The sequence below is a fragment of the Cavia porcellus genome, unplaced genomic scaffold (genome assembly GCF_034190915.1).
Source record: "Cavia porcellus strain 051 isolate PalLab524CR breed Dunkin Hartley unplaced genomic scaffold, mCavPor4.1 scaffold_27, whole genome shotgun sequence".
In the NCBI taxonomy this organism is placed as follows: Eukaryota; Metazoa; Chordata; class Mammalia; order Rodentia; family Caviidae; genus Cavia; species Cavia porcellus.
In genome coordinates this window covers 14,033,627-14,044,340 of record NW_026947510.1, presented here as the reverse complement: position 1 = coordinate 14,044,340, position 10,714 = coordinate 14,033,627, and the positions used below count along the sequence as shown (strand labels likewise).

Sequence of the window (10,714 nt, the reverse complement as noted above, 5' to 3'; positions counted from 1 at the left end):
TGGGAGACTATTAGAATTATTAAACTATAGTATTGCCATGATCAAGTTAGAAAAACTGAAAATACTGAAAAAGGATTATAATACTAGGGCCCAGCCAAACCACCTTAAATATACACCAAAGAGAATTTCCATACATGGCACAAGAGGCATTTGCAAAAGAGGAAATTTAAAATGAGACAGATTTTAAAAATCAAAAATATAAATAAATGAACATATTTTAGTTTATCCCATAACAGAGTACTTGAACACAAGTAAATTAATAAGTTAAATTGAAATGTATCATTGTAGATAAATATGAAATTTTTTTTTTTTAAAAACCTACAGCACCCAGTATTCCCTGGCGGTCTCCCATCCAAGTACTAACCAAGCCTGACCCTGCTTAGCTTCCGAGATCAGACACGATCGGGCGCGTTCAGGGTGGTACAGCTGTAGATGATAAATATGAAACATTAACATTTGGCCCGAATAAGCTATGTTGAAATATAGTAAAAATACTATGTTTTCTAAAACTTATCAATGTACATTATTAAAATTTTTAAGTACCTATAGAATAATAAATGCAAGTTGAGAATAACAGTTACTCCTAATAAGGAGAGCTAATACGAATATACAGGGAGGCTTCTAAAACTTAGTAGCATTTTATTACTTAAAATAATCTGAGATAAGTATGGTAATAATTTCAGTATTTTGAAGATTAGGTGTTTTGAGTACAAGCTTTTACTATATTAGCTCCTATGCTACTTGCCTGTGTGTTTGAGATATTTTAAAAAATTTTAAAGTTACAAAAAAGAGGGCCAGAGATTTAGCTCAGCGGCATAAGCGCCTGCCTTGCAAGCGCGCAGTAGTGAGTTCTATCCCTGGTACCAAAAACAAACAAACAAAAAGTTACAAAAAAGTGTGCTCTTATGAATTGAAAAGACCTGAGATACAGTAACTCTGCAAATAAAGTGTGGAAACTGTATGGAAATAAATTGTTTCCCTGATTTTTCTTTTAAACTATTTAAAATCCTTAGCCCAACCACTCTCATTCTGATATTTGAGCTTTTCTCTGATTAATGTTAGATGGTCATTTCCAAAAAGCTTTAGGTAAAAAAAAAAGCCGAATTATGTACTTTAAATCCTTTAAACTGATTTAGATTACAAGGTGACTTATTGGGTAAGTATGCTTTATAATGCTGACTTTATCTTACCAATCAACCCCACTTAAAGAGCAGAATTTATTTTTCTTTAGTTAACTCAACATCTTCATTGGTATGAATTTGTTTTATATAGAAAGAGAAGACCATGACCCTTTTAAAAATGTTCATGAGCAGAAAAATGAGAAATCGGTACAGCCATTCACCTCCTCATTCAACTCCCACCTCTCAGTGGAAATCTAAGAGACACTTTTTCCTTATTGAGGTAAAAATAAATTGGTCAGTATTTTCTATAATGTAATAATAAGTTTTAAACCTTTACAGAGATAACAGATAACATTTCTTTCTAGGACTTTATTTCACCCATCTGGTTGCCACTTTTGAGATTTTAATGATCTCTATGACTTGAGCCAATTGATAGTACAGGTATTGCGCTATCAAGTTGGCTAAAAACTTCAACCAGCATTTTCTTCAAATAATATTCAACAATAAATGTGATGTGCATGTTTTCTACAAAATATATCTTATGTATCACATAAACATATATTAATTGCCATAATTAGAATTTTTTCTTTTCTTTTTTAAATTTCTTTTTGTCAGTACTGGGGATCTAACTCACGACTGCCTGCTTGCAAGGCAGGTGCTTATGCCGCTGAGCTAAAATCCCCAGCCCCAGAATTTTTTTCTTTAATTAGGAATCAAACTCAAAACCAGGCAGGTGCTTATACCACTGAGCTATATCCCTAGCTACTCCTTCAGTTATGTGATACTATAATACTCTTCTTTGTATCTCTTGTTTTCTATAAAAATACCCAAACTCTTCATATTTCTAGAAGTAAATGTTACTGTGATAAATATTAACATTTTAAGGTATCTAATTTGAGCACCATCCATAGGACTATAACCTTTTATTTTTCTGATTGCCTGTAAAAATAACTATGAACAACATTTATAGTCTTCCATGCTGCAGGCATTATATTATCACATATTATATGTCTTATAGCAAAACTCCTGTAAGAAAGTGATTATTTCAACTTGCCAGATGATCAAATTGGGACTTAGAAAGTTAAATTTCCATTTGCAGCACTATTGCTCAAGGTTAGAAACAAGGTTGTCTGATGCAGAGACTTAATTAGGGTCTTCCAATACATGGAGAGCTAAAAAGGGCATCAGATCCTGAAAGGAGGATTTGCATGCAGGGGAATTTCTGAGCAGTGTATCTTAGAACAACCTCTGGAGGAGGTAAGAGAAGCCAGATTGCACAAAAGAAATGCATGAGTTGTGATTTCTTTGCAAAAGATGCCTCACTGTCCCAGTAGAGAGTGGGACCTTGAAAGACTTCCTGTTATCCCCAGTAGAGGCAAATATAAGGGCCATTCTACGTTCACACTGCCTGATCTGTGCAAGGCCGCTGCTCCAGGGAAGAAGCCTCTTTCTAATGATGGAAATTCTTGAAAAGGGACTCAGCTGTGAGCTGTCTGCAGCCAACACTCACAGCGGCACTGGTGCATGACCACCTATGTCCTGAGGGCTGGATCTGGACAACACCACAGCATCACCGATTGCTTTTCAAGTTCTTGAATGGTGGCAAACCAGTCGACCAGTTGGCATTGGCATTAGGCAGGGACACAGTGAACCCTGCTCACTGTTTTAAGACACCTGACATGAATAACTCAACACAGAGCAGAATGACCTTGCTTTTCTACCTAATGTGTCACAGTTAACAATAATATTTCATTTGAGACTCAAAGTGACCTTCTGAAGGGCTCCAGTTACAGGATAGGATGTTGAAGCTCAAGGAGTAGTGTGTCCCAGTCACACACAAAGAACGTCCTCATACTGACTCTGCCATCAATTTTTGGTTTATGTGGCTCCTGGTACTTTATATATTTTATCCTTGAGTCCAAAATGCCAGGGTGGTAATAAAACTTCAAGTCCTCTGCATCTCTAATATCTGACAACCTTTTAAACTCTCCGACAGTGTGCAAGCCCAGCACATCCAATGGTTTTAAACGCTGAAAAAAACACAGAAACCATGCATCATGGCACAGATGTCTGCCTGATAAGTCACCCTTAATAAGAAAGCCTATTAAGTGATGCATTTTAGCATAAAATAAACCTACTAGTCTTGACAACCACTACATCTTACCCACATGCTGTATTGGAAACAGATGAAATGTCATATGGACATACATAAAGAAAGTTTACGTGCTCAGCATTTCAAGATAAAGTGTAATAGGCCACTTTAAACATTACAAAATGCCAATGTGGGGGAAAAAAAAAACCCTAAAATATCTTGGCTACTCTTATTTTCCATCCACAGTTTTCCTAAAATTTGAAAACTGCACTGAGTTAACACCGAGAGTATCCAGGAAACAATGTGATTGTTACTGAGAAAACAATGCTACGAGTTTTAGAGTCAGGACATACTGGGCCTCCATTCCACAGAAATGAGAAGTAACTGTGGCTAAACTATTCGCAAAATTATAACTAGTTCTTCTTTAGTAGTCAGAATATTAGTCAATTAATAATTTTACAGGGGGAAATCCTGTAATGCTGCTTTGTTCTCTGAGTTTGGTTATAGGATGTGGCTAGTACACGGCAGTGTTTTACTCAGCAAAAGTCAAGAAGGCACTTAGATTTTAGTAGCTCCGTGTACTAGAATGAAAAATGAAATCTTCGATTTCAAGATTTTTTAGGCTTCTCAAATAAAAGCTGCAGGCTTTTATTAAAGAGGCTATTTGATTTGTGGAGAAAGACCATTACAGTGAGACCAGTCCTGAGGAGCAGCCATGAAGGAACGTTCTGGAACAGATTTGCAATCCTCTCACAGGGGTGAATTAGGAAGGAAAGCCAGCTGCCGACATCTCCAGCCCTGCCTGCACCGGAGCCTAAAAGAAGGGCCTCGTAACCTTTCTAAGGCCGGAAGGGACAATTTGGGAAACCAAACTTCAGAAAAAACAGGGACAGGGCTGAAGTTTTACAAATACTTCTCATTTAGCTTTTTAGAAGATATCTGAATCTACAGACCAGAAATTCTGGCTGTGAGAGCTGAAAAACTTTGAATTCTGTTGAGTGTCCCTGATTTCCTGTGATAACTATTTAAGAAAATCTTTAATACACAAGAAGGAATTAGAACTGCACAGAGATTGGATTCTTCCACTCGTGACACAGTGGAATGGAGAAGACAAATATGAGACGGGAACAAAATGCACTGAATGTGGAAGAAGGGTGTTTCCCTGCCAAGGACAGGGAAAGAGGAGCTGAGTCCTGGGATGTTACCCAGGGAAGGAAGGGAAGATGGGTAGTGTCTGACACTGAAAGAACTTTCTGCACCGAGCAGCAGACAGTCACACCTGCTGGTGTGTAGCTTCCCGGCGTAGGCCTCTAGTTCACTGTTTTTTCCTTCTGCTCCTTCTCTGGCTCTGTCCTCCAGGCCTGCTGTACCTAACCTCAGGTACGACTCACTGAGGTTTTTTTCTTTTCTTTAGATAAAAAAAGCAAAGCAGAAAAAAGGGTAGAAATGATACAGAATTTCAAAAAATGTAAGAAATCACTAGTTGATAAATTACATGTTGTTATCTTAGAAGTAGTTATTCAAGTTGCAAAATCAAAGCATAAAAATGAACAATCAAATGATGACAGCACAAACTACTTGTTGAACTTTCAAAAACTTAGTAGTATGATCTTGCATGCTTAAACATACGTACAGTTATATGTGTATACCTACAAGCTGTTTTTCATTTTGAGTACTTTCTTTCCCTTTCATTATTACAATATCTATTATATACTTTGTATCTTATTACTCTTATAGTTTATTATTATTATTATTTACACTAGAGAGACTATGATATTTACAAACGTGAGTCTGATTTATTTCAATTAGGAGAGTATCAAGTTGTCTCCATATATTTATAAGAATCTTAAGATTATCCTTTATGATAGCTGAATAATACTCCATTGTATAAAAATACCACATCTTTTTCATCCATTCTATGATTGACAGACATTTTGGTTGTTTCCAAGATTTAGCTATTACAGATTGCACTGCTATAAACATGATTACCCATATATCACTGTGATATGATTTTTTCAGGTTTTCTGGGGAAATACATAGGAGGGGAAAAAAACTAGATTGAATGGAACTTCCAATCCTAGTTTTTGAGAAATCTCCATAGTGATTTACACAGTGGCTGCACAGTCTACACTCTCACCAACAGTGGAGCAGTGTTCATTTTCCCCTGCAGCTTCACCAACAGTTGTTATCAGTTGATTTCTTGATGGCAGCTATTCTTTCCAGAGTGAGATAAAATCTCAATGCTGTTTTAATTTGCATTTCTCAAATGACCAGTGATGGTGAACATTTCTTTGTGTATATTTTGCCATTTGTATCTGAAAAACATGTGTTTATCTCAGATGCTTATTTTTGGAGTGTGTCTTTGAATTTGGTGGGGCTTGACATTTTTCAATTCTTTGTATGTTTTGGATATAAGTTCTTTGAAGGACTACTGGCTAAAATTCTTTCCCATTCTGTGAGGTTTTTTTTCACTTTGTTGGTGATTTCTTTTGATGTGCAAAACTTTTTAATAAGATGAGATCCCAGTTTTTGGTTCTTTGAAATACTTCCTGTGCAGTTTGCGTTCTGTTCATGAACTCTTTGCCTACCCCCGTGTCTCCAGGATTTCTACCTACCTTGTATACCAGAAGATTCTGTTTTAATATTTAGATCTTTGACCTATTTTGACTTTAGTTTAGTGCATGCTGATAAACATGGATCTAGTTTCAGTCTTCAGCATGTGGAAAGCCAATTTTTCCAACACCATTTCTGCACCTTCTAATCTGTTCCATTGATCCTCAGGGCTATTTCTTTGTCAGTATCATGCTGATTTTATCACTGTAGCTTTGTAGTATAATTTTGAGTCAGAAATTGAGATGCCTCTTGCCTTGCCTTTATTGCCCAGAATTGCCTTTGCTATTCTAGGTTTCTTCTGTTTCCAAATGAATTTTAGGAATTCATTTTTCTCTAGATCTGTAAGGTATGTCAATGGCATTTTGACTGGGATTGTATTAAATCTGTATAACAGTTTGGGAAGTATGGCCATTTTCACAATATTCGTTCTTCCTACCCAAGAGGAAGGGATATCTTTCCATTTTATAATATCTTTTCAATCTCCTTTTTAAGAGTAGTATAATTTTCAGCATATAGGTCTTTTGTATTCACTGAGATTTCTAACTGGGAATGCAAAACAAACCATCGCCTCCTGACTTACATAATTCTGATAAAAAGTATACCATTTGCCATTCTTTTCCTCCATTCAGCTTCTCCTTTCTATCTCTTCATTTCTTTTTTCATGGTGTCTCCTGAAAACCATGTGTTGATGGTTTAGACCCCAGTGCAGCAGTATTCAGAGGTGGGTGTTTGGAAGATGACTGATTCCTGGATCCTAAGGGCTCAGACTTATTATTGGTAAATTGCTTTATAGATTCATAGCTGAACAGTATTTTGAGGAAGGAATTTGTTATAAAATTTGGTGTTCTCTCTGCTTTTCAGGAGACTGTGGTTTAAGAAGCACCCTTCTCACACATTTCCACCATGATAAATGGTCTCACTATGGGCCTAAATCTACCAGGCAGCCAACCACAGGTTAAAACCTTTGAAACAGTGAACCAAAATAAATCTTTCATAATGTTAAGTTCTTTACCTCAAGCCTTTTGTCGTATCAAAGGAAGGCTTGCTAAGGTACTTGGGCTGTTGGAATACACTGTACCAGGACTTTTTCACTGGGCTTTTTAAAGTTTAACATTCTCAGTGACTCTCCACTGTCAGTCTGACAATGGCTGGGCATGATTGGATGTTAACGCTAATTCTGACAAGCTGGGTGCTTATGTTCACATCCTACTCTAGCCCAGTTAGATTGTACCCCTTTAATAAAGGATAACCCATCCTTTCTTGCACAGTGCCTTTTCCTGCATTATTTCCCCTTTTCTAGAAAGTCATTTTGTCTCCACCTGCCCAGATGCAACCTCTTTATGAAGTATCAAAATACTCCTCTCTCCTGAGGGTATCTCTTTTCTATCCCTTCTTTTTAACTGTAAAAAAATTGAAAAATTAAACTAATGGCTCATTGATAGTAGAAGGATGACACCTCTTTACAGCTGTAGATATGTGCATGTCAACTACTGAAAGTCACTCCCCACGACTGTGGATGTTTTCCAAGCTGTTGTAATGATCTGACAAAGACGTAGGACGATTATCTTCCTCGTGTTAAACTGAGGTCTAAATAAATCATTCCCCCACTACAAAGAAGGTCTATTATGACTCGATGTGCTTCTCTCCCTGCCAGTGTTTCTGAGTCCTACATCAGAACAAAAACTTAGTCTAAAATATTAGAAGGGTCAAAAAATATCATGTGACAGTTAATTCACTGTTCTCTCCCACCTCCCTTTTTTTGTTTCTAATTTCTAAGCAAGTGCATACAAATAAATAGAAAGCTATAAAAGATCTTGGTTTCAGGAGAAATGGTAGAGAGAGTGAACTAACCCTAACCGTAACCGGGCTCAGTGATTCAAATCAAATAAACAGGTCACACTAGATTGCCAAGTTGCTGCAATGAGTTACTTCCTTTCCCTCCTGCCCTTCAAAGAGGTTGTATTACTTTTAAAAAGCAAGTAAAAATCTTAACAGAGTTCCCAAACCTGTCCTACGCCCTTATGTGCTGAGGCCCCCAGTGCTTAGTGCACTGCACAAGTATGGATTCTGCTGGTTAGAGCCAAGTTTTTGAAAGTATAGTATTTCCCTTTGGTGGGGGATGTGATGTAGGGCCTGAATCTTGACAAGATAATTGATGACGGCTGGCTGATCATGGGACCTAGCCCCAATAGTAACAGTGTAATCACAGTGAATCTGCATGAGAAAATATTTTTAATGCAAGACTTGCTAAGAGTAAGTTGTACTCTGGTATTTTCAAGACTCAAGTATTTATTGGTAATTTATTGATTATTTTTGTGACAGTGTGTCAGGTATATTCTTCCCCAAAGAACACCTCATAAAAGAATTTGTGTCAATTAGGGAAAAAGACTAGGAATCTTGTCTGAGAGAATGGTAGTTATATTCTCTGGGTAGCAGAGGGAAAGTTACATTTTAGATCTGGAATTCCTCCCCCTAAATTCATCTGCTCCGGGATGGGACTGTAAACACAAATGTGCTGTTGGGAGATGGGGCCTGGTTCAGAGGTGGGGGCGGTCACTAGAGGTGTAAGTGGGTGTATTTGCTTACCACTCTTCTTTGGCTGTTTCCCTAACTGCTAAGATACGAGCATGAGCATCTTTCCTCCACCCGGGCTTTCCGTCCTGGAAACCCAACTGACCATGGACTGAATTCTCTAAAACCGTGAGCCATAATAACCCTCTCCTTTTTTAAAAGGTATTGATCATTTTGTCCCAGTAAAAAGAAAGTGGTTCAGATAGGGAGGAATCTGTAATAACCATGTTATCTCTTACTATATTTCAGAGTAAAATGGGAAATTGTTTTAAAATGCGTATCCTTGGCCACCATCCCAGAGAGCTTAATGCTGCTGATCTATGGTAAACTATTAATTAACATTTTAATTAATCAACCCTGGATAGTCTGATGTGGGTGCTTTTTGACTACTTTTAGAGCTATTAAGTGGCAGTATCAATTGTGATTTTTAAAAGAAAATAATCCAATTTTTTGTGCAGTACTGGAATACATCATAATAGCATGTATAAAGCAAAATCTTGTAGCCAGCAAAGAGATATCAAATACCTAGAATCTACTATCTTGGGTAGTGATAATATATACTCTAACTGAACTTTTTAAAGAATTATACAAGCCACTATTATTTTAATTAATTGCCTTTTTTCTTTTTGTTAAACACTTCCATTATTACACACGCATTATTTTGAGAATGTTGATATGGAGGACAAATCCTATAGTTTGAATCTCTTTAACATCTTTATATTTCATAATCAATTTATATTTTTATATGTCCACCAATTTTATAGATCCAAATTTTGTACATTTTTATTTACAAACCCTTTTAAATCCCTTTAGGAGTCAGACAGCTTTCATACAGAAATACTTAAAGAATTAAAGATGATGGTATGATTTATGTCCCCCAAAGCCTCATGCAGTCATAGGTGGCGCTTTTCCGAGGTGGCTGAATCTGGAGTGCGTGATGCTGGGATGAAGGATGCATGTTTTAAAATTAATGCACCGACAGGTTTGGCGTAGTTCTGGGTGTAGATGGTTGCAAAGTCCTCCCTGGGTGTGAGTCTAACCAGCCAAGGGGCAGGTATGTGATACAGCATCAGGGAACGGAAGGTGGACCTCCGTGATCTTTTGTCGCTTGCAGCTTTGCTATTTTATTGCTTCTGCCTTGTTCCCTTCTGTTTTCTGCCTTCAACAAACTCTTTCTCCTGTGAGATGCCTCTTTGCCCTGCTGCTCTGTTTTGAAACCAAGTATGAACTGAAACCTCTGTAAACTGTGAACTGCGATAAACCTTTTCTTTTCTAACTTTAGGTGTTGAGTATTTTGTCTTAGCAACAAAAAAGTGAGACAGACGATCAATAATATTTTAAATTTTTTATTACCTATTTTGTTTCAAATAATACTTAAAGCAGGATACAAGTAGTCATATTCAAACCAGCTATGAGAGAAAATAAAACTCAGAAATATTTAGGTATGTTTGAATTTATAGAACATAAAGTAGCAAAAATGAAAATCAAGGTTTGGCTGTGGAGTGAAAAATTCCTTTTCTGTTCTGTGTGAGAGTAACTCCTGTTCAGTAAAGAGAAGATATTTCATGTGTATTGTGTCTTTGGAAATAGTGTTTCAGATAATGTGGCTATGAATAATATAAATAGAAAAATTAAGGGTAAGCATTAGCTCTCATATTTCACTGCATTTCAATTTCAGAAATATTGAGAGTAAGATTTGGGGTTAACATTTTTCAAGTTTTAGTCTCTCTAAAGGTAATTTTACTTTTCTGGAACATATAATTGAGAGTGATGCATGAATGGAAAATTTCTTTTTCCATTTTAACTGAAAATTTTGGCTCTTTTTTGTATTTGCATAACTTGGCGGGCCAACTTTAAAGCTGAAATGTTCCACGTGTCTAGTTTGACTTAGAAAGAAGCTATTGGCCTGTGTTATGGCAAGGCTAACCACCATGGCTGAAAAGCAGTTGAGTAACATGGCCTTTTAATATAAATAAAGTGAAATTTTGTGTTGTGGAATCCTTGACTTGTGTACATGTGTAGCTTTTCTCTAATATTTCTCTGTAGGATTGAATGCTTCCTTGCAGGCTAAACAAATTTCTTTTTGTTTGCCTTTTATGCTGATAGTTTTATCAAAAAAATCAATTTTTTTTCAAAGTTTGATTTGTAATTTTAAGTGTTCAGTTGAGAGTAACAGGTTTTGTACTATTGCCTTTTCTTTTTAATCACTGTATTTTCTCTTCAAAAACATTTAAAAATGTGGTTTTTTGAGATTTAATTATAGTATTAATGACCATATTGAAACTGAAAATAATCAGTTAGTCAGCTTTCCATCATG

At 36.5% G+C, this 10,714-nt stretch overlaps 1 pseudogene; it reads right to left on the bottom strand.

Moving 5' to 3' along the window:
- Positions 1 to 315: 315 nt before the first annotated feature.
- LOC111755226 (5S ribosomal RNA) lies at positions 316 to 434 on the bottom strand (annotated as a pseudogene).
- Positions 435 to 10,714: the final 10,280 nt, after the last annotated feature.